Source organism: Ursus americanus, chromosome 19, assembly GCF_024610735.1.
Source record: "Ursus americanus isolate L20-20 chromosome 19, mUrsAme1.1.p, whole genome shotgun sequence".
Classification (NCBI taxonomy): domain Eukaryota; kingdom Metazoa; phylum Chordata; class Mammalia; order Carnivora; family Ursidae; genus Ursus; species Ursus americanus.
The window spans coordinates 42,238,736-42,262,098 of NC_142145.1; positions in this window are offsets into that span (position 1 = coordinate 42,238,736).

Genomic DNA, 23,363 nt, shown 5'->3' on the forward strand with positions numbered 1-23,363 from the left:
AGCCCGCAGTTCACCTCTCCATCGCTTGATGTAAGGTCCCTTCACTGATCTTTCATCAGCCATTTACCAAAAACAGATTCAGAAATAATTCTGTGAAATCCCAGACTTCCTTTCTGCATTTACACATGCCAAGAAAATATTTTAAGCCAAAACCAAAACAGTATCAAGTGAAAACCAAAAGTCTAAAGAGTTGTCTCCTTGAAGACATAGTGGTTTAACCTGGCTTGAATTTTGTAAATGTTTTCACTACACACACACACACACACACACACACACACACACACACAGGTAAACAAACTGAATAGCAAAAATAAACTATAAATATGCAAGCAGATTACATGGATTTGCCCGTTGTGAAGTGTAAGTGCTTTGGGTGTGATCGGTAGTGATTTGTTAGTACCAAGTCACTGCTTTTACGTCTTGGGAGGCAACGGCTGGCACTATCCTATCTTTCTGTTCAGCGTGTAAAGGGTGCAACAGAACAAGGCCTATTTTCCTTTAGGACAAAGGAATAAAAGAAGGAAGTGGCACTGGGTGTTCTCTCCCTTCCAAGCACCTCTTGCCCTTCCCTACAGCCTACTGAGGGCGCTCTCACACACTTTGCCACCTCCTACTTTCTTGTAAGTATTTGGGATTTGAAAAAGTTGCTCCCTTATTAAAAACTTAAAAACCAGGATAGGTTGTAATGGGAGAGGAAGAAGTATGGAAAAGGGACACAGGAGTGTCCTTGAGGAGGGTTGCTTTTCAGGGGAAGAGTGGGATGAAAACTACCAGCAGCAAAAGTGGTCCTGTTTTCTCTCTGGCTAATACTAAACACTGTAAAAAAAAAAAAAAAAAAAAAAAAAAAAATAGGAGTGGCATCACAAACATACCAAGGACGAATTATTCACAACTATAACTTGTTTCAATTTTAAGTCCTACTTAAAAATTATGAAAAATTTTGGACTGTATATCATTTCTTAGATATAAAGGAATCTCTGCTGCCTAATGGGAGGTCCGTTACTTTGTTTAATTTGAATATTTCGAGGATTCTAAGTTTTGGTGTTTTAAATTACTGTTCTAACATTAAAAATTGTAGGAATTGGCTATAGCTGGTAGCAACTAGCTATAACTGCTGGATTTTACCCGAGTTTTTGAATCTGTGAGAAACGGCAATTACATGTTAACATAGGTGGACACAGGTCTTTAATTTTTTAGCATAGGGGAAATTCCATCTCAAATTATTTGGGTAGGAATGTAAATACAGAAAAATGTTCCATTTACAGAAGGGTACACAGGAATAGACTTCTGCACAATTCCTTAACTTGTGTCCTGTCTATGCTACTATTTTGTATTCTTAACCCGTGCCTCTGCTAAGAATAATTGGTACTGGAACAAATGAATTTAGGCCTTTGGGGGCTTGGGTGTACTTCAGAAATGTAAAGACTTGTGACTCACAGAAGCAGGTGGCAGAGAACAGGAAGTGGCTTAATCAGCTGCTGAGAAGCCTGGGCGGTGGAGGCAGCTATCCAGAGCTGAACTCCAGAACCAGAACCCCTGGGGGATGAGACTTCTGAGAAGTGTTCAGTGCAGCAGACACCGTTATCTGCTTGAAAGGGCAGGCTCCCTTTTTCTGTTCAAACTTAGAGTAGGCGAACTACAGTTATCCAGGAATGCCTGCTCACCTCTCCCAGTTTTTCCATCCTGAGCTGTGGTGGTAACCATCACTGCTGGAGGGTGGTGTTGCTGGCTGGTTCCACAACCCCAAGCCCACAACCACAGCTGCTTGCATAGCAGAAGCAGCCCTGGGAATCCTAAGACCTTCCTCTTTTCATGGCCAGAAGGGAAGGAGGTGGGGATGGGTGAGAGGGGGAGAAGTGATCCCAAGTCCAGAGCTAGAAATGGAAAAAGGGAAGCACTGGGGTGCCTCGGTGGCTCAGTCAGTTAAATGACTCTTGATCTCAGCTCAGATCTTGATACTCAGGGTCCTGAGTTCAAGCCCTGCATTGGGCTCTACACTGGGGGGTGGAGCCTACTTAAAAAAACAAAACCAAAACCCCACCCCACTGACTCAAGAGTCAACAGCCCCAGAATTCCAGGCTTAGGCCTGGAATTGGGGGATGCAGTGTGAACCTGGCAGGGACAGTCCTGACCTCATGGAACTTGCAGACTGATCTTGTACAACAAAGTCAAGTCTCTACCCCAGTGACCTCCTCTATTAGAAAAAAAAAAAAAAATGGCAGCGTACTGACATACTGTATACGGCGTACTGACAAAATGTATACAAAGCACCTATTTCACTGTCAGCCTTGTAGCAGATAATCAGTAATGCTTTTTCCCTTTCCTCCTCTCTCCAGCCTGAAACTTAATTGTCTATGTAGAAACTTTGAAAAAACAATGGACAGATGGTCAGCTGCAGATTCCTTGTACATATAATCACTCCAGCACTGTCTTCATCATCTAGCACTCCCTCTTTATTCTCCTGCATGTTTCCTTTTGGTGATGATTTCATTTTTCCTCCAAGGTTGTCCTTGATGTTCTTTTTAACCTAATTCCACCCACATACCATATGCCGGAGGGTGGTATAGTGAAGAGGCACTGAGATTTGTTCTGCATCCTGCACCTGCCCGGGGCTGGACCTGCCTATATATAGATAAAAATGAGCAGCAGGGATCTTTGAAATGTCAAACCAAGGGAACAGGAGGTCCCTTTGCTCTGTTTGGGGAGTGTGCAGAGCAGTATCAATAGATTGGTATGGCCGTGCTCTCAAAACACTGCACACACATACAGTGACTCCAGTGCTCCTCTTATCTATCCTCATTCTTAGATTTTTGGGCTATGTTCAAAGCCAGGACACTGGGGGTCCTACAGCTGCCTTTAAGATTGTGCAGGCTCTGGAGTCTGACTGACTCGGTTCAAAGCCACCCCCACCATAGTACAAGCTGTGTTACCTGTGGCAAGCTTATAATCGATGGGAACCTACATTTCTTAATCTTTAAAACAAGTAATAACTCCATCTCTTATTAACTCCCAGTTCAATAAATGGGAACTTCATTGTTTCTGTTTAGAACAAAAGCTCTAGAGTCCTCAATTCTTTCCACCATTCTAGCTATCAGTATATCCTATTGGCCATTTTTTCAACAGAAATCAAGAATCTAAATCCAGTCAGGTTCCTCACTTCTGTTCCTAGGACATCTTTTCCGAGCACCCTGTGCTGACCACCCCTCCGTAACCTATCCATTTGTCTTTTTCCTTCTCCCAAGTTATTTTGTCTATGGGACTTTTTCCCATTTCATGTACTATGTAGGTCTATTCTGTCTCCCACTAGATAGTCAGTGATGACAGGGATTTTGTGTGGTGTCTTCACTGCTGTATCCTCATCTATTAGTGCATAGTGTGGCACAAAATCATTGAGAGGATCCATGTCTAAGAAAGCATTTAGCCCTCTGATTAAACCAGAAAATATATGTAAATCACCTAGCAGAGTACTCCTGTGTTTCTGTCATGCATTTTGAATCACAGGGAGATTTTCTTTGCTGTTCAACACAAACTTCAAATTCTAGGACATTGCTTCATGAGAATCTCCCAAAGGACAAGTTGCTAAATCCCTTTTAGAAGGAAAAAAAATATCTCACTATGGCAAAAACAACGTACAAAGTTTGCATGTAAAGCCATGATGGCAACCTTTGGATGTGACTTAATAGCAGTGTTTCTGAACACCTGGCTGCCACTCGCCAGCATCAGAATCACCCGGGGGCGGGGGTGCGGTGTTAGATTCCCAGGACCCAAGCCCGATTCTTTGAGACCTGCTTTATAGCATGCTTTGGACATTGCCCTCAGAACCTTTACATCAACAGAAGCATCCCATGTCACAAGGTGTCAGTACACGGAGTGGCCCAAGTGACCAGGTGCTGAACCAAGAAAAAAAAATCACACCATCCTTGCCCCAGTCATCTAAAATACATAGAATAAGCATACCAGTACTGGATGGACTAGAATAAAAATACTAAACCTACACCTTGATGTGAAGTTAGGTATTTTTATGCTCTGAGCAAATTAAGAGGGTTGGGTGGATGAACATGGTTTGTGGTGTAAAGAAAGATGATGGGACAGTAGGCCTCTAACTAGGTGTCAGAACTGCCTAATCTGGGGGAGGTGGTGTGGGGACTTCCCAACAAGGCCCAAGCAAGACTTCTAGTCAAAACCACTGTGGACTCTAACCTCTGGTGATGATCTAAAACAGGACTCTTGAAAGCAAGTTACTTTTATAAGTTTCTTAAAATGACTTATTTGAGCAATTTTGACTGAAAGCTTAGTGCTCTTAGAAGTGCAAGATTGAATTAGTTATACATTTTTAATAAATACACTAAGCCAGGGTAATTTTTTCCATAGCTCTCCCCATTCACCTACATGAAGGTCCTCGTGCTTGTCCTGTGGCTTCAAAATGCACTCTTGACCATGTACTTAAAACATTCTTATTTTAAATTCATAAAATATAGCCCATCACTTATTTCCATCATGGATTCACTCAGCTGCATATGATAGTGACAAATCTATTTGTCACAGTACTTGGGGGGGTCTCCATCTAATTCTAAAAGGTATTTGGGAACCCTAAGCATGAATTCCAATAATTTGTTCTGACTGGGATGGGCTTCTGTACTGAGGTTTGGCAGCTGAACAAAAGAATGAACTACAGACTTGTGTGGATCTCTTTTCTTCCAAAGTGATTAACAAATTACAACCCCGAGGAGGGATAATATGTTTGAAAAGAGAATTGTGGTAAAGCTACATTTGAATAGCTACTACAGTAGCCCCTTGAGCAACCTGGGGGTTAGGAGTACTGACCACTCACCAGTTAAATTAGGTATAATTTTTTTTTTTTAAAGACTTACTTTAGGGCGAACAAGCAGGGGGAGGGGAAGAAGTAGAGGGAGAGCGAGAATCCCAAGCAGACTCCCCACTGAGTGTAGAGCCCAACTTGGGGCTCGATCCTACAACCCTGAGCTCATGACCTGAGCCGAAATCAACAGTTGGCCACTTAACTGACTGAGCCACCCGGGCACCCCTAAAAATCAGTGTATAATTTTTGACCCCACAACAACTTTACTAATCACCTGTTGACCAGAAGCCTTACCTATAACATAAACAGTTGATTAACACATATTCTGTATGTTTATGTATTACATGCTGTATTATCACAAAGTAAGCTAGAAAATATTAAAATCACAAGAGAATTTGCAGCACTATACTATACTTATCGGGGCGGGGGGGAATCCTGTGTACATGTGGGCTCCTGCAGTTCAAACCCATGTACAAGGGTCATCTGTACATGGTTTTTACTTATGAAGCTTTTCGAAGAGGTTTTCTCAGTTTTATATAAGATGTGAATAGACACATCAACTGTCAATCTGTATCAAAGAATTCAATTGCCAAGTGTTGGGGGGGTGACATACGGAGATTATTAGGGCTAGAGCCTTAAAACTCACAATTTATTGCTGTCAGTAGCCTTGAATAATCCTGAAACAGAACGATTTCTACTAAGTGTTAACTGACACGCAGATGGTTGGTGTTCTCTAGTAGAATCAGGTTCTATTGTTGGTGGGGAGAAAAGGGAGGGGCAGGATGAGGGTATCTGGAAGAAGGATTAGAGCATGGCCTGTACCGTTGGTTGGTCAGAGTATTTGTAAGCAAAAGCATGACCATGCTTTGATTTCCTCCTTAATGTGGCACATGCATCTTGTTTTTGTTTCTTGTAACCTCATTTCATCAGTATTAACAAATGTCCTGCCGGTAACACCCTGAAAATTGATGACAAGGCAGTTTTGGATGCTCAGAAGAGCAATTATTTGACCTATTCCTTTGGTAACATTTCTGGTGCAGTAGTCTGATAAAAACAAGTTGGGAGATAAAGTTGTTTCATGGGGAAGACTAACCAGGGTTTCTAGTTCATGGGGATTTACTCACTTTTGAACAGCTCTGATTCTGAGACCAAATTAAAGTTGAATCATGAAACTTTCTGAATACCTCTTCCTTTTCAAACATAATGGCCCTTTAGTGAGAAATCTGAGAATATGTGCTGTGACAGTCCGTCTTTTACAGCCTACTGTGATTGAATCTGATTACAACATGGTCTCTTGGCCAGTGTCTGTGACTGAGAAGACAAACCAGTTTTCGTTGCTGTTGCTATGGTGGTATTAAACCTGGGAATGGACCACACATATGCGTGCCTATGCCTGGAAACAGGAAGTTGTTAAATAGTGAGATATAAGGAAGTAACTAAACTATTAAACTTGAAGCAGTCAGTATCTAAACTGATAACCTTTTAGGATTTAACCTCCTATAAGTTAGCTTGAAAAATCCGATGTGATGCTAGTGATCTGCATTGTCTTTGTTGTTAGAATTGTGCAGAAAAAATGAACGTAAACTCTTTAGCGCAAGTTCTGTTTGGCCTTTGTGGGACCTGTCTGAGTCCAGAGCTTTAGTACACACTCTGGTTGGAACGTTACAGCACAGTAAGTGCCAGTATTGACAGTGAAGCAGCAGGTGAATTGCCTCAGACTCCCTGAACCAACATGTTTATGCCCCAAGCTTATTCCCAACTAATGTGGGGGAACTTCTTGGATTCAAAGTTGTTCTTATCCATCATATTTTGTGAGTGGCATAGGTTAGTGTGAATTTTATCTTTTAGTGATACTAATTTTGGTTTACTGGGTAAGATGACATTTATTAAATGTGTTTCTCACCATATTGTGACCCTGTAATACTGTTTTTAGTATTGGAAAATAAGATTTTTCTCATCAAACTGTTGAGTTGTGTTAGCAAGGGTATTCCACGAACCATGAAGAAATATGTCAAAATTCACACCATTGCCTAATTAAGCATTTTCTTCAAACATATTCCCCCAAAGCTCTACAGTGTTTGTAAATTGTTACTTAGTAATAGAATTACACATAGAAATTAACTCTTTAACATAATTATGATAGGTAATTAACTCCCCATCATACTTATTCATGAGAATATTATTTTGGTCTCTCAATTAAGTCCTGTTCCTCAGAATGACATTAACTGTTACAGGGTAAAGGTTTACCCCGATATAAAGATGGTTGGTAAAGGCATGAAGAAGGAAGAGAGTTTCATTATTCTGTGTATGGTTTTTAAAGTAAACCATATTTTAAATGCCTCAGGCTAGCTTTTAATTTAGAAAAACCAAAAATTAGTGAACCACTTTCTGTGTAATAGTAATATTTCTGTTCTAAATAACCTGGGGGGGGTGTATGTGTTTGTTGTAATATTTTTCAAAGCCAGACCTGTGGACATGTTTTAAAATGAAATATAGTATTTAGCTTAATGGGATGGAAAATACACTTCAGTGTACCTGTACTGTTGCCACAGTGTCTAGGTCTTTAAAAAAAAAATTTTTTTTCTTGGAGTTAATTATCCTTTACATGGATAATCACAATACTGGAAAAAAAAAAAAGCTATTAGCTTTATATTAGGAAAACAAAAGACATTCAAGAGCTTGTAGATTTAGGACTAGAAATGTATTATGAGGACCCCGAGGCTAAAAGAACATGGGAGAAAGGACAAAGAGAGGTTTAAGCTGCAGATCAATTAACCCTCAAATGACTTCATTTACACAAAGGGAATTTTATGGAGATCTTTAGGAGCATGATTAGGTGGTTGCTTCCTAAACTATGAAGATACTCAAACCTGAAATTCTTCTCTACGACTTCTCCTGAAAAGAATTTCTAGTATAGTAGAAAAAGGCAATGAGGTGACTGTAATTATCTTTTAAATCAGAGTAGTACTGCTTTTGTAAGCTTGTAATTGACCTTTTTAATGTTCTTTTACACGCGGGAGTCTTTGTGAGTTTGTTTTCCTTTGAAAATTTAGCCTTTTGTTATGCTATTTACTCTATATTTGTTAGAGTTCCTGGAGTAAATACGTGAAATCACATAATTAAATTGGAATCAGTAATTATGTGTGACTGTGATATAAATTTTCTACAGAGCTTTGTCAAATGTCCCAAGCATACACATCACATACAGACCTCAGCAAATGACTTTTCTAATTTATTATTTTTCAAAGCTATTGATTATACTTCTGGTATTTTTTAAAATTTGTTAATTGTAAGCTGAGCTACAGGTGTTCTTAGCAGCTCTGTCTGGAATACTACATAGTTCATGTTCAACTTTGGCCATTTGTGGTACCGTCAAGAGAATGTGGTGGGTGGTATTGCAGGAGACTGCTTGTTAACTGCATAACAGACACCCTGGGACAGTCGGGGGGATGGACCAGGAGACTAATGAAGGCAAGCTTAAGTGTACAAAGAACTTTCAAAGCCGGGAGAGCGGCTCTACCCAGATCTTAGCATGATTATATAATTGGTAAGTTTTGTCTTTTTCCAAACTCTCCCTTCCATTACCTCTTCCCTTCACATTGTTTGGTTATTGGAAAGGCTGTAGATACTCTTGGCATCTGGCCAAGGTATAATCGAGTTGGAAATACATTGTGTTGAGTTTGGGGCTTATTGGTGTGGTTTTCTTTCAATTCTACATCCAGTTCAGGGAGTGCTAACTGTTCTGGCGTAGCCATGGCTTCCTGGAATACTGACTGCCTATCGTGCCAACTGACCTAGCATCTTGGCCCAAAAAGACATTGTGTGATTTGAAAAGATGATTTGGAATGTTTCCATAAAACATGAAAGATTAGAACTGATTGGAATGTATTTGATGAGTCCCTTTTGTCTTCTTTAAAGTGATTTATTTTTTTCTTTAAGGAACCGAAAGAAATTTTGGATTTAAAAAATGCAGAAATATGAACTAAAGTGATTAAAGTGAATGATGAAATCAAAAGAAATTATGCTAACATTAAGCATATAATTATAACCAGAATTTTTTTCAGAGCATAGCAAAAGCAATTAAAAGGAGGTGATAAATTCTTAATAGAAATGGTGAATAGGTTCTTAGATTGAATCTTGTGAGTGAATGGCATAAACGCTTCATGAAAATATTAAAATTTCTTGGTGACTTAATATAAAATACTGTAACAAAGATCCTTAAACTCGTACCTTGAAGTTTACATTGAGGTTATCGGTGACAAACTGGTTAATGAATATCAATTCAAGCTGCACTTAATTTTATTTTTGCTGTGACTAATTTTAATGCTTGTATGTAAAAGGAATATTTTTCACATTCAACAACTATCCTTAAAATATATGTTAATGATCTGAGAAGCTCAAAGCAGCTTTTAAAAGTTACCAATAATAAACAGATTTATGTCAACTAAGAACAAAGACTAGCAAACTATGGTCCATGTTTTTGTATGGCCTGTGAACGGAGAATGATTTTTACATTTTTAGATGATTGGGGGTGAAAAGGAATCTTACTCCATGACATGTGAAAATTACATAGAAGTCAAAAATTAAGTTTTATTAGAACATAGCTGTGCTCATTCATCTGTGTTGTCTATCACTGATTCTGTGCTACAGCAACAGAACTGAAGAACTAAGACTGCATGTTGCAAAGCCTAAAATACGATCTGGCCTTTTCTATAAAAGTTTGCCAACTTTTGATGGTAGGAAAAAAGACTGATATGCTCCATAATATTACCAAATCTGTGCTATGAAGTTGATCAAAGAGTATGCAGCCAAAATAGTTGAGAAAAAGTATTAATGGGAATGAAACTAATTTATAAGCACATCTTGTGATTCTGGATTTTATATTTGTAGTATCTTCCCTCCAGAAGCCCATGGGGCTTCTGGGTGGCTCAGTCCGTTAAGCATATGCCTTCAGCTCAGGTCATGATCCCAGAGTCCTGGGATCAAGCCCCATGTTGGACTCCCTACTAGGCATGGAGTCTGCCGCTCCTCCCTGCTTGTTCTCTCCCCCCACCCCTCCCATAAATAAAATTTAAGAGTGCACACGTGTGTAGGCGTGAGTTGCGGGATGCAGCAGAGGAGGGAGAAAATCTCCAGCAAACTCAGCTCCTGAGATCACAACCTGAGCCAAAATCAAGAGTCAGACATTTGAGCCACCCGAGTGCCCCTATATTTGTAGTATTTGTCAGCCTTTCAGACTTTACTGGTTGTGATTTATTTTTCCATTCTAAATACTTTCATCTCTAATTTTTACCTGTAATTTTATTTTCTTGAACATCACTCTCTCAATTCACTTAAACTCCAGCTCCAACAGAACCAGATACACCAGTATATGACAAACTACATTTTCTCTCTCAATGGGAACTTGAATGTAGTTCTCCTGCTGCATGTGTCCTATTTATAAACATCACACATTTAGATTTAAATTAGTTTTCAGAGGGCAAACAAGCATCTAGGGTGAAATAAAATTCTGCTAAATATTTTACCTTATTAGAACTTGACCCCCTGCTAAAACTTTCTCAAATATTGTTCCTAAACAGTAGAAACTGCTGGTTTGAGTCTTGAAATGGTACATTATTGCTCAGAGGGATTTTTTATGACTAAGTTTAAAATGGAAATGCCAACAGGTTTAATTATGGTACCGCTGCAGAGGGCACAGCACATTAACATTATTGCATGAAAAAATATCAACCTGCTCTGTGAATATATTGAGCACCTTTAATATTTTCATTTGCATTTACAAAAACTCACATTTAAATTTTTCATGAAAGCTAAATAAGACTTTACAGAGAAATGCCCTCTCAAGATCTTTGTTTGAAATCCCTTATTTTAGAAAACATGGTAAAAAATAAGAATTCTGATTCTTGATACAAATTAAATGGGCTTGTCATTCTCCATTGTGGCCCTTCTGAGTATTCTACTTGACCCATTTTTCTGGAGGGCAGATAGTATTATAACGGGCTAAACATTCAACTGTTAAGGAATTTAAGAGAAATGCAGTTATACATATGTATTTAAATGACTCAAGACAATGCTATAATAAAGCTAGATGGAGCCATTGACTAAGATATTTTGGGGCCAACTTTTTTTTTTTTTTTGAGTCCATGTATATATGGCAGAACCAAAAACTTACATGAACAGATTTTGTACCTTCTAAAAATGTGGTTCTACATGTCAGTAGACCATACTCTCACTGAGATTTAGTTTCCTCTAAGACTTCCTGAACTGGTCCATTGCTACTGACCATCTGTGTCTGTCCAAACTCTAGCATAGCTTCTAGCAGCTTCAGACTATGTCACTACTTGTCCCTAGTCCCCCCCCCCCCCTTAAAATGCCTACAACTATAAATTTTTCTGTTCTTTGAGATGTAACTCTTCTACCATCTAAAATTGTCTCCTTAAGGACCTGGGAGCAATCTCTTTGAGATTAAAAAAAACAAAAAACAAAAAACATTTTTTTTTGTTGTTGTTGTTGAGAGTGCTCATTCTCTTGTTTCCCAGTTCCTGAGGAAGGGCAGGGAACAAGCTTTGGTGGCACCTTGCTCCAGCTTGCACCATTATATGTGCTGGCATAAACACAGAAGTTTAGTTCTCCTCCAAATTCCAATTAGCAAGCCCAGATGGTCTAGTCCTAGGGATGATCCCCTCCCCCTGTTAACACCTTTGATTACCTTTCCTTTACTACAACTCAGTTTTAGAAAGTCTCCTGCCTTCTTTTTCGGCGGACTTGAGCTCAGGTGACACTGGTTTTCTCTGCTATTACAATAGTTACCCCTGAATAAAATCTGTCTCTATCACTTATAATTAGTATCCAGCTTTATTTTTCTTTGCTATATTCATAATATACTAATGATGATTCCATGTAGTTCTTAAAAATCTTAGAGTCAAAAGGAACTTAAACCCAATTGATTTCAACTTGCTGTTCTACAATGAAGACCTCGACATGTAGAAAGAGTGAGGGAAGTATGGGCCAGTAACTATGGAGCTGAGATCAGAAGCCAGTGTTCCTGACCCTCCCCTCTGTTCTTTTCACTGCTAGGTCCCTGGTTTTGGAGAAGAGTTTTCCTCTCTACGAAATCATTTTTATGGTAGAAGGGACGGATGGTATGGGTGCTTTAGCAGCTTCTGAGCTTTAAAGAACAAAACAAAACTTTATATTTTACAGACGTCATAAATAACAACGTGCTCAACAACAAAGTGATTTCCTAAATTAAGCAGTGGAATCCAACAATTTGGTGAACTAAATGTCCACTGAGATTAGATATTTTTGTTCACATTGTGGCTAGCACTGAAGGTTACAGCAAATGTTAGAGGGTACTGGAGTGGTTTTAATGCGTAGCTCCAATTCAAAATCTTAAGCACAATTGCTCTATACATTTTCTTTTACATAATTTATGTGGGTTTCCTATCTCTTAAGAATGAGACTTAGTTGGACGTATTTAGCGCCAGCAGTGGGGCAGATCTAAAAATCCTTTGATTCTCTTATCTCTATTACAAATATGAGCAAGCAAACTAAATTAAGTTACTATAAAAAACCTTTGGGGCCAAAAAGAATGAAAGGGAAAATGAGTTTTAAAAATAGAGATGTCTGCACTTTTTTCCCCTTACACTACACGTGTGAAAATTGCAAGTAATAGTCTACTAGGCCATGGATGTCATTCACTGCATCTGGCTGGGCTTTAAACCACTCTGGGCTACACAGCGCATATCTGCAGGCATGAGGGTGATTAGGAGGGAAATGGTACAATTGCAGTGAAACCAGGCAAAACCCAGCTCTTCTAATGGTTGTGAATTGAGATCAATGATGACACCGTTCAATTATAGCATTACTTCTTTATGTCAGAGAGGGGTTAAAAATGGATCATAATGACTCTCTAGCAGATAAATTTGGAGCAATTAGAGGTCTGAAAATGTCTCTTTATGTAACCAAAAAAATAATTACCCTTAAATTATCTGGGCTGCAGAACCTGTTTCTTTCGCATGTTAGAAGCTGTTTTAAAATTCTATTGCTTCTCAATATGGACTTAATCGACTGAGTTTCTAACCCCCAAATCTCAAGCGAGGGATCACATTTGACTTTGAGTTAGTATGGACTACAAGCATTTTGAAAAATCAGTAAATTTTTTCCATAATGTGTGCTTGTCTTAAACTAGCGCAGTGCTTTAGAGAGATTAAATGCTTGAATTACATGTTCCTACTTTAACATGGCTGAAGATTACAAACAAAATACAAGTCAGACCAAGGAAACTAGATCTACTCAACTGCCCTGTCCCCCAAATATTAACCTTTATCTTTTGTTTGATGCATTTAGAAGTTGAATAAACTGATCTACGCCAACACAGTTCTTTTAAGTAGATTTGGTAGGCCGGGACTGGCATTATCTCAATTGTTTTGAGTTCCCAGGCTGGCCCTGGGAAGTCTATAGTCCTACTGAAGCCAGAAGCATCATCATTACCTTTGGGTTTTCCCCTTGTTAGGATTATTGAACTGACATATTTATTGCTTCATCTTGGCCATAGGTGTGTTTTTAGGGAGGAAAATTTGAATTGATTTGCTCAAATGGACAGAGGGACACTTGGGTTTGTAGGCATTCAGTACAAATTAGCAAAGTTTCATCTTAGCCACCATGAAACACATCCAGATGTCACATACATAAAAAGAAAAAATGTTCTATCTCTTCACCTTTGCATGAACCTGGTTGTTCAGTGTTCTTGGTTCTTCAATCTCTTACTCCTTTGGATCTCTTGTTTTCCGTGCAGTCTTGGTTCTACCAGCTCGTTGTGGCGTTTAACTTAATGTCCATATGGAAGAGGTGTAAAGGGAGAACACAAGAGTTGTAAATTGTTTGATAGTGTCTATTACGTAAGAGTCTCTGTATTTTAACAGGTATAGGAGTTTCTCTTTTAAAAGTTCTGAAATTCTATAAATCACTATTTCAATGACAACCAATGAGTAAGCAGAACTTCTAATGAGGACTTAAATGTTCCTGACATGTTGGTCATAAAATCCGAAGTCACATGTCAATACTTAGAGATGTAGGTATTATTACTTCTCATTTATAGATGAGGAAACTGGTTCCAAAAATTTAAGTTTGCTTATTTTTGCATAGTGGGTACTTTGTAGAGTTAGCTAGCTTAAAAGATAGAGGTTTCTCTATAGATCTTAAACATTAATATGCTAATGATAAAGACTTGTAATGCTCCGAAGTTAACAAAATATTTTCAAGGTTAATAGCTTAGTTTGAATGGAATTCTCTTGTTCTATGAACTGTTGAAGGTCTTTGGAGGGGTCATGTATTCTTTCACTATATTCATAACAAACGTGTCTAGGTTATTTTTCAAGACTTTACATTTTGATTTCTTGATGCTTGAGGCTGAGTGTGTGTGTGTGTAATACATATATATATATATATATGAAGATGGTATGCATTCTTCCTGAGGGCCTAGATCACTCATGTAATATAATTATCTTGTGAATTTCAGAGCCGAGGCACATTGCAACTACACATTGTGGAATCAAGTCCACTAATTCAAATTTCCTTTTTAAGAAAACTTCCAGGGGTACCTGGGTGGCTCTTTGTCAGGGGTTAAGAATGGATCATAATGAACATAACCTGGTCAGTTAAGTGTCTGACTCTTGATTTCAAGTCGGATGGTGATCTCGGGTTGTGGTATTGGATCCAGCCCCACATCAGGGTCTGAGCTCAGTGGGGAGTCTACTTGAGATTCTTTCTGTACTTGAGATTCTCTCCACTCCTTCTTGCTTGTGCTCTCAAATCTATTAAAAATTCAAAGGTTGTAGATCTTCACTCTAATTAAAGCAAACTATAAAAATATTCTCTTCTCTACTCCTATACTACCCTTAAGGTTGCTAATTCAGATGGTATAAATTTCATGCAACATAAAAATTAAGGTCTGATTATCATGTGGGGCTTAATCTTTTACCTCAGTGTTTAAGGCGCTAACAACTGAAACATGTCCTTTTGGCTAATTGTAGTTCGTGTATCTATACGTGAAAACTTCCCTTTCTTTATGATAGTACTTTGAATACTGTTTTTCAGCTACCAGTGAAAGGGTAAATCTTCTAGATATGTTATCATAACTCTGATTAGGTGCAAGCACCTGATGTAGGAAATTCAGTAAACACTTAGATAGAATCTGCTATGCTCCAGGTATTATGCTAGGTGTTAGGTCTTCCCCTTTTGTATAGATTCCTGTTCTCAAAGCTCTCACAGGGTAGTGGAAAGACAGACATATTAAAACCTGTGCATATCAGATGAGCAGAAAAAATTTAAGGGAGACACTGACACCTGTTTTGACAGCATATGGTTCATCAGCCTTTCCAGAATTGTTCTCCAGGTATTCACTCATCCCTTCCTCACAAGCTGTGGATACTTAAGAGGGACATGGAGACTTGCAAGGGCCTCATGAGAATGCGTCCTTGACGTCTTGGCTCCTTGGTTCTCCAAGGCCGGAGTGATGACCCTTTATTTGGGAAATCTTCCCTCTTGAAGCATGCAGCTTCATATAAAGATGGAAGAAAGAGGACGGGCCATGTTGACTAAAACTACAGCATGATATTCTGCAAATCCTTTTTATGTCGCAAGGCATTTTCTTGACCCATGAGAATCCATGTGCAGAGCTATTTGGATCTCTGCAAGGTTGTCATTCTCCTCTCTGGCTTCATATTCTTTGAGAGGCCATGGTTCGAGCTGGCGTACATGGAGAGAAGGAGGGGTTGGATTGATGGGGTAGCTGGATTCCATGTACTAATGCACAGTGGTCTATCACAGCTCTCGCAGCAATTCTGTCAAAGGTATCTTTCGCTGTGATCTGTTGTGATCCCTATAGCATCGGTTGATATAGGGAGAAGATCCATAAAGGATCTCAGAGCAAGTTTTCAGGAGCAAGGAATGAAATACATGGGACAATGGATGGAAGACACTAATGGAAGATCTTCGGGCAACATTCCATGATCAAGTAAATGAAGCAACGGACAGAAAAACTATTGTCTGAGTTTTGTTGCCCATCACTTTCCAGGTCTCTCTCTCCCCCACTGCCAACAGCCTTGACAAATATAACCTTTCTCTAAGTACAGAACAGCTGCTGGTGAGGATAGAACCCCCTCACCACCCACATTATGGCACCAAAGATGCAGCTCGTATCCCCTAGAGAAGCTGAATTTGAAAGAAGTGTGCCACCCCCGTGGTCTTCTACGGGACACAGGAGCATGCAGAAACCTAGAAGTGTGTCAGCTAAACAGCCTAGCCGCATGTGCTGACTGAAAGGCTGTGTAGCACAAATGTTTAGCTCCATAACTGAGCACAACTCAGTGGTTGAGCTGATGATGCAGAGGAGACGGGCTCAGAACACTGTCTCCGCAGCAGCCTCTTCCAGAAGTTTCAGGTAATATGGCCTCTGGAATCTACGAGAAATACTCCTGGGCCGTCATCCTCATTTTCCCTTCTCTTAGGGCCTCTTCCAGTTAGAAGTCTCTACTTTGACAGCACAGGCTCTGGACGTTCAATGAAACAATTGAACACGATTTCTTCCTCAAAATTTCTTGCTTATTCTGTGAAACTATGGACAAGTCTTCCAAGTTGATCACCTATAATCTTGGTGTAAAGCCGCTGGAGTTCAGTAATTGTTAGTGGCTTATCTCTTTATAGGACTATTTTATAAAAAAAAATCTCTCCTGCATTGCCCATATTTATGATTCAATAGGAATTGAGTAGACTGTAGGGGAGAGTTGTCTAGAAATTTTTTGAATTTGATATGATTCAGAAATCAATATAGGACCATGGATTTATTCTGCTAGAACATCTCTACATGCTTCAAGTCCTTCGAGGGCCAAGACCCTGCCTTATGAGTCTTTGAATCCCCTGCAGATTCTAGCACCCTCCTTTAAACAGGGAAGGTTCTCAATTTCTGGTAAAACGGGTACTTCTGAAGCAGTATTTTCTTAGGTTGAGTGAGTTATCTCAGGACATTCGAGAAGAGTGAAATATAACTAAAAAAATTTCTTGGGGCACCTGGGTGGCTCAGTTGGTTCAGCCTCCGATTCTTAATTTTTAGCTCAGATTATGATCTCAGGGTCATGAGATCAAGCCCACGTTGGACTCTGTGCTCAGTGTGGTGTCTGTTCCAGATTCTCTCCCCCGCCCCTGGCATGCTCGCATGCTCTCAAATCATTAAAAATTTTTTTTTCTTGCACCAAATGCTTCAAATTACTTTCGTCAGCATCTTTAAAAAAAATATTTGTAAGGAGCTATTTTTAAAAAAACTTAGGCTTAAATTTCTCTTTGGAATTACTGTTATCTGTTTGGGGAAGATGGGGAGATATCTTACAATTCATAAAATGAAAACTCAGTCTGGATTTGGCATTTGTCAACCATACACACACTTGTCCTTATGTCCTAGAGTGAAATTATTACTAAAAACTGCAAGAAAGTCTATTAAGCTTGCCATGTGGATTCCATCTCCCCTCCCCAAACCCTTATTTCTGGAATAAATAGAATTCTAATACTTCTTGCTCCTGCTACCTACAGTTTCCCCTCCTTTGTGCCTTAGAATATTGTTACTGAGGGGCGCCTGGGTGGGTCAGTCAGTTAAGTGCCCAACTCTTAATTTCAGCTCAGGTCATGATCTCGGGGTTGTGGGATTGAGCTTCTGTGGGGCTCTGTGCCAAGTGTAGAGGCTACTTGAGGTTCTCTCTCTCCCTCTCCCCTTCCACAGGCGCATGCGTTCTCTCTTTCAAAAATTTTAAATATTGTTACTGAGAATTCTATTTACAGGGCAAGTTGAGTTTTTTATTCAAAACACATTTCTGTGATGCTGCAGTAGCAATGCTATTACACTCATGTTTTGCTTTTCTTTCTCAATTTTCTTTTTTACTGTAATCTTTTTTTTCCAGCTAGAAAAAAATTCAGGAATTTCAGGTTAAGTCTAGTGCTCTAACCTAGACCACTGCCTAGGAGAAGGAACGATTGGAGCAGCGTTCTCCTGTCCTCCCAGGCAGGAGGGTCTGATGTGCGCAGGTGCACGCACATGCGTACACCCTGGTAATGCGGTCTGCCCCATCCTCCCCAGCCTAACACTAATTTGGGATTCCCCATCTGATGGGCACTTACACAATGATCTTTTATATACAGGGTGGTAATTTCACACTAAATACTTCAATTATTTATAAATGGATCTCAGAGACAGCAGCTAGCAGCTGGGCTATAGAAGCTGCTTTGAGGCGTGGCCAACAAAACCACATGTCACTTTAAACAGTGTTATTAATATTTATGTGACTTGATCAGCTAGTTGAGATGCAGGTCTTCCCTGGGCTGTGCGGAAGAAACCTTCCTGTTTTCCCTTGCCTGTAATTATACGCTGGTTCTTTGCTTTGCTAAACTTCGGGGTAGTAGAAGGTCAGGCTCCTAGGCTAGAGTGTGCCAGACCTATCCACGCCATTATACTTTCTCTACTTTTCTTGTCTTTGGAGTCCATTAAAACCTAGGTCTAAAGTAGGAGGTCTGTGAAGCTCACACTTCGAACTTTGGAGGAAGATTCTGGATTTCTCTTGATAGAGTAACATCATATCTGTGAATGGCAGTAAGTAATCAGACGAGGGAAATTACCAAAACAGGTTAAGAGTTGGGTTAAAGAATTCACACCTTTAAGAGAAAGAGATGTGAATGTGGCAGATAATCAGTATACTTAAAGGTCACTACTGCAAACCCCAAGTCTTGCTTCCCAATAAATATTTTTTTCAATGAGGATGCATTATATTACCATCTAAGGCAGGATCCCTAGTGTTCCCTGACTCCTTCCATAAAGCAGTATGTGATACCGGCTTCTGAGAGATCCATCATTTTTCAGTCAAACACAAACATAGAAAAGTGATAATTCTAGTACTGACTTAAACAATGGCGATTTTTTTTTTTCTTTAAGATGTGAGTTTGGTTTACAGCCTGTCTTCCCCCTTGCACACCTGAGGACCACCCTTACAATGATGGTTCAACAGCTCTATTCTGGCAACTTTAAACCTGTAAGGTGACAACCATTAAAGGGCAACACTGCTACATTTTCTTAGCAGGAAACCAGCGGGAGTAAGGATACAAACTTTCCTTGCAGGAGTCTCCATGATTAAGGCAGCGCTTTCTCCCATGTGGCCATTTATTTGCACACACACCCCCCATTCAGACAGACTGATGGTAGACATTCAGAGGAACAAATGAAGCTGTATCTGGGAAACGGCAGTCCAGGACTACACTAGCTTTTGTGTCGTTGCAATTCCTTCCATCAAAAACACTCCCTTTAATACCCTTTTCAGTCTTAACCAAACAGCTCACTTTTCTGCTTTAGTTTTTTCATTATCATGTGTCTTGCATACGTGTAGTTGAAGAAACCATAAGTAAACACAGATGACTTCCCTTGTAATATAGTCTGAATTCCCAAGTCTTCCAAGACCCAGGATTTATATCAAAGATAGCTATTGTGGAAAAGATGGGCTTAAAGACACACAGTACTGACCTGCAATAATGACACATTCACCTGTACGGTACCTCATTTGTTAGCAGTGGACATCTCAGCTGCAAACTGCCAGGGAGATGAGATCTGGATAAATCTAATTACAGTGAAGTAGATGAAGATTGATTGGTTAAGAGAAGTTTTATCCTTTGGGATCAAAGAACTTTTCACTGAGGAATTAGTTGTTACAGGACAAATAAAGAGGGTAGCATGCTATTCACTTAAAAACACTCCCTACCTGTGCAGTATCTCAGTAGATGGAAAGAATTCTCAGGATTAAGTATGAATGCAGCAGCTGAAGGGGTGGAGCATGGAGCCCAGCCAGTGTCCCAGAACTGAGAGTGACCCAAGAGCATTCTCGTTCCACAGGCCAGTGGGCCGGAAACTGGGGTAATGAGATAATCGGCTCAGTCTTTAAACAACCAAAGCCAACCTCTTCCTCGATTGCTTGCTCTTTTCTCTGATCTCCCAAGAATCGGCTTTCTGCTTAGGCAAGGCTTGACAGCAACAATTCAGGGATGCTGAATTTGAAAGTAGCAAAATTTAAATGTAGGAGGACAAAAAAAGAATCAAGTTAAACGAGGGTGGTTGCAACTAATTAGCACGTAGGCAGCTTCCTCACACTGAACATAGTGAGATGCTTTCACTTTTACAGAGTGAGAGTGAGAGGTAAATGGTGGAAGGGGTTCCACTGGGTGCCAGAGACTTGAATACGTACCACCAAGGGAACTATAGAAGGTCAAGGAAATGTTCAGTACACGTTCCTAAAATTGGATGGAAGCTTACATCACTGAATTAGCTTTTCAGTCAACCAAACTAACAGTCAAGACCAGTGTTCTTCTATGTACTTGGACATTAATTTTGACTCTCTCAAGTACTAACAGCTTTGGCTGAACTGAGCTTTAGGGAGCTTGACAACCAGTGGAAAATAGGCACAGCTACATCACTTACAATTTTATTTCTGTAATTCTCAATATTCCTCTCAATTAGCACTGTTGATAACCATTAAGTTGCATAGATGAGTCTGGAGGAGGCTACATCTTTGCATTTCTCTATATTGATGCTGCTGTGATCTATGCTACTAGGGCTTTTTGCCAAGCAAGCTACAGCTTGGTGCCCACTGGGGGGTAGTTCTAGGCATCTCACCCCACTGCATCATTTAGAACCCCGAACGTACTTTCTCCTCTCGCCCATCACACTAAAATCTCCTTGTAGTCAGAGGCAGTATTTTGGTTCACAAGGTACCCCAAACTGAGTGGTTTAAACCTAGAAATTTCAGTGCCCTTTTGGGAGGCTAGATGCTGGAGATTAGGGTGTCAGTGGTAGCACGTTGGCAATCTTTGGGGGTTGTAGAAGCATCGTCCTGATCTCTGCCTCAGCTTCACATGGCATTCTCCCTGTTTGTGCACATTGTCTTCTGTACCTATCTGTCACCATATTCTGCCCTTCTAAAGGACGTCAGGCATGTCGAATTAGGGGCCCACCCTATTCCAGTCTGACCTCACCCTGTTTCCAAATAAGGTCACGTTCGGAGGTACTGGGAGTTAGGGCTTCACTAGAGGAATTTGGGGTGGGGGACACAATTCAACCTGTAACAGGCAGGTGTTTGATTAGTTAAGGAGCTGAATGTACTTAAATATAGCCTTGAAGTTGGCCGTTTTTACTTTATTTGTTCACAGTAAACCATAATATTTACAGAGGTATAATGGAAATAATTTTTTGATGGCTTCTATATTTTTTCAGTTCTTACATTGAAATAGCATATTTTTTCTACATAGTGGGGCTTTATCTGTTTCTTGGAATTAATACAACCAAGTGAGGCAATCAGAGAACATCATTTTGCTTCTCTTCCTTCAGCAAAAGAGCTTTCAGTCAATCCAAACCTCCTAGCATTCCTAACAAGCCCATTATAATGCTTAATAACCCTCAAGACCAAGTTCTCTTTGCCTCTAAATCCCCCAGGCTTCAGGTTAAGTTGCTTTCTATTGTTCCTGCCTTCATGAATACAAAGAGTAGTTGGCCGGCTACTTCGTAGAACTCCTTCCCTGACTAGCGTTATTAGGTTTCCTCTTTACATTCCATCCAACAAACAAAATAATCTCACTTTTACTTCGGTTGTGTTCTAACACTGAATCTATCTTTGTGGCTCTTACATAACGTCTTCAGGATCTGCCGATACTCCGGAGTGAGTTATTTCAGAGCCAGGGATGTCTCTCTGGGCAGGTCTGACTTCAGGGTAGAGATGAGCAGACCATTGTGGATTCAGGTGTAACTGTCTTCTTGCAGAGCTGCCCTCAGGAAGTAGCAAGCTTTGCTCTGAATTTCACACATCTCTTCTCCCCTGAGCAGTGCCCCATCTATATTTCATTTCTTTGAAATATATTTATTTAATGCTTTTTGTGAGCTTGATACTGGGGCTGGGAGCCAGGGATATGGTAGTCAATGAGGCTGGTGACAGAGACTAGAGTCTAGAGAAGTGGATCTTAGATCTGCTTTGACTCTGTACGGTCTCAAAAATTGAAGACCCCCAACTTTTCTGTTATATCAATATTTTTCACATTAGGAAGTAAAGCAAATTTTAAAACGTTCATTTAAAGCACTAATAACTCATCACAAGTTTACTTAAATAACATCTTAATGAAAATGTTTTTTGACAAAAATGAACTTAGTGGAAAAGAATGACATTGTTTAACGTTTTTGCATATGCTTTTAATGCCCATCTATATAATATAGTTTAATTCTCTCATCTGTTTTTGCATTCAATCTGTTGTCATCTTATTTAGGTTCAAATATAAGATAAGTGACTGGAAAAAGGATGAGTATTTTAATTGCTTTTCAGATAGTTGTAGATCTTTAATGCTATGTCAAAATGCAACAAATACTAGTTTTCTAAATGTTAGCTGCAATGTGGATATTGAAACCATATAAATGAACATTTCATACTCTGTTAAACTTCATTAGTTTATTTTATACTTTCAATGAATATTATACGTATGCATTGGTCAATTGGAAAATATTGGCTTATTTAGTTATGCAGATTTCCCAAATGTTAATACACTGCATCACACCTTAAAAACTCATTTGTTAATATCAGCACTGATCATATTGGAAAATCTTTAAGATTTTATTTACTTGGCGAAGGAGGGGCCGACGGTGGGGGCGGGGAGAGCACAAGCAGGGAGAGCAGTAGAAAGAGGGCGAAGCAGGCTCCCTGCTGAGGACTGGGGAGGGGCTAGGTCCCAGGACCCCGGGATCACGACTAGAGCCGAAGGCAGTTGCTTAACTGACTGAGCCACCCAGGCACCCCAGAAAAAATCTTTACTGGGGAAACTCTCAAGCTCATGATGTATATAGGTTTTCCAAATTCTAATTTTAATTTGAAAGTATGAATTTTATCATTAACAAATATTTTGATTTTTTCCCCTTGATCTGACAGGCTCACTTTACTCATTTTCCATGAACTGTCTGCCAAATACTCAAGTCTGAGTGGTTTTTCAATTTTCTTTTTTTCATGTGAAAGAACACTATGAAAAAACCTAGTTCCACTGATAAACTATGATACAAGTGCTTTTCCTTGAGACAGCGATCATCTTTTGGAACATCTTTTGATACTTGCTTTGTGCTTCTCACTTCATCACAGAGCCTGAAAAAGATGAGTACTCCAGGGTTGAGATTTAATTGAAATAATTTGCTGCTTCATCAGGGAATTCTTAAGTGAAACGAACATTGCTTTTACTGTATGTGGTGGTGAAGAATCTATGGCTACTGGTAAAGTTTGGTTTGAGCTAAGATACCAGCACTCTATCCATAGTGCAAATGTCTACATAGTGAGAAAGGCAAGCAAAATCTGAATATTTCTGTGGAAATAGTGTGTATTTTGTGGACACTGTGAAAGGATCCACAGGTACGTGGATCACACTTTAAGAACCACTGGTCTAGTTTGGTCAGTAAACAGGCAAGGGCAATCCAGTTTAGGTAATAAGCTGGGGT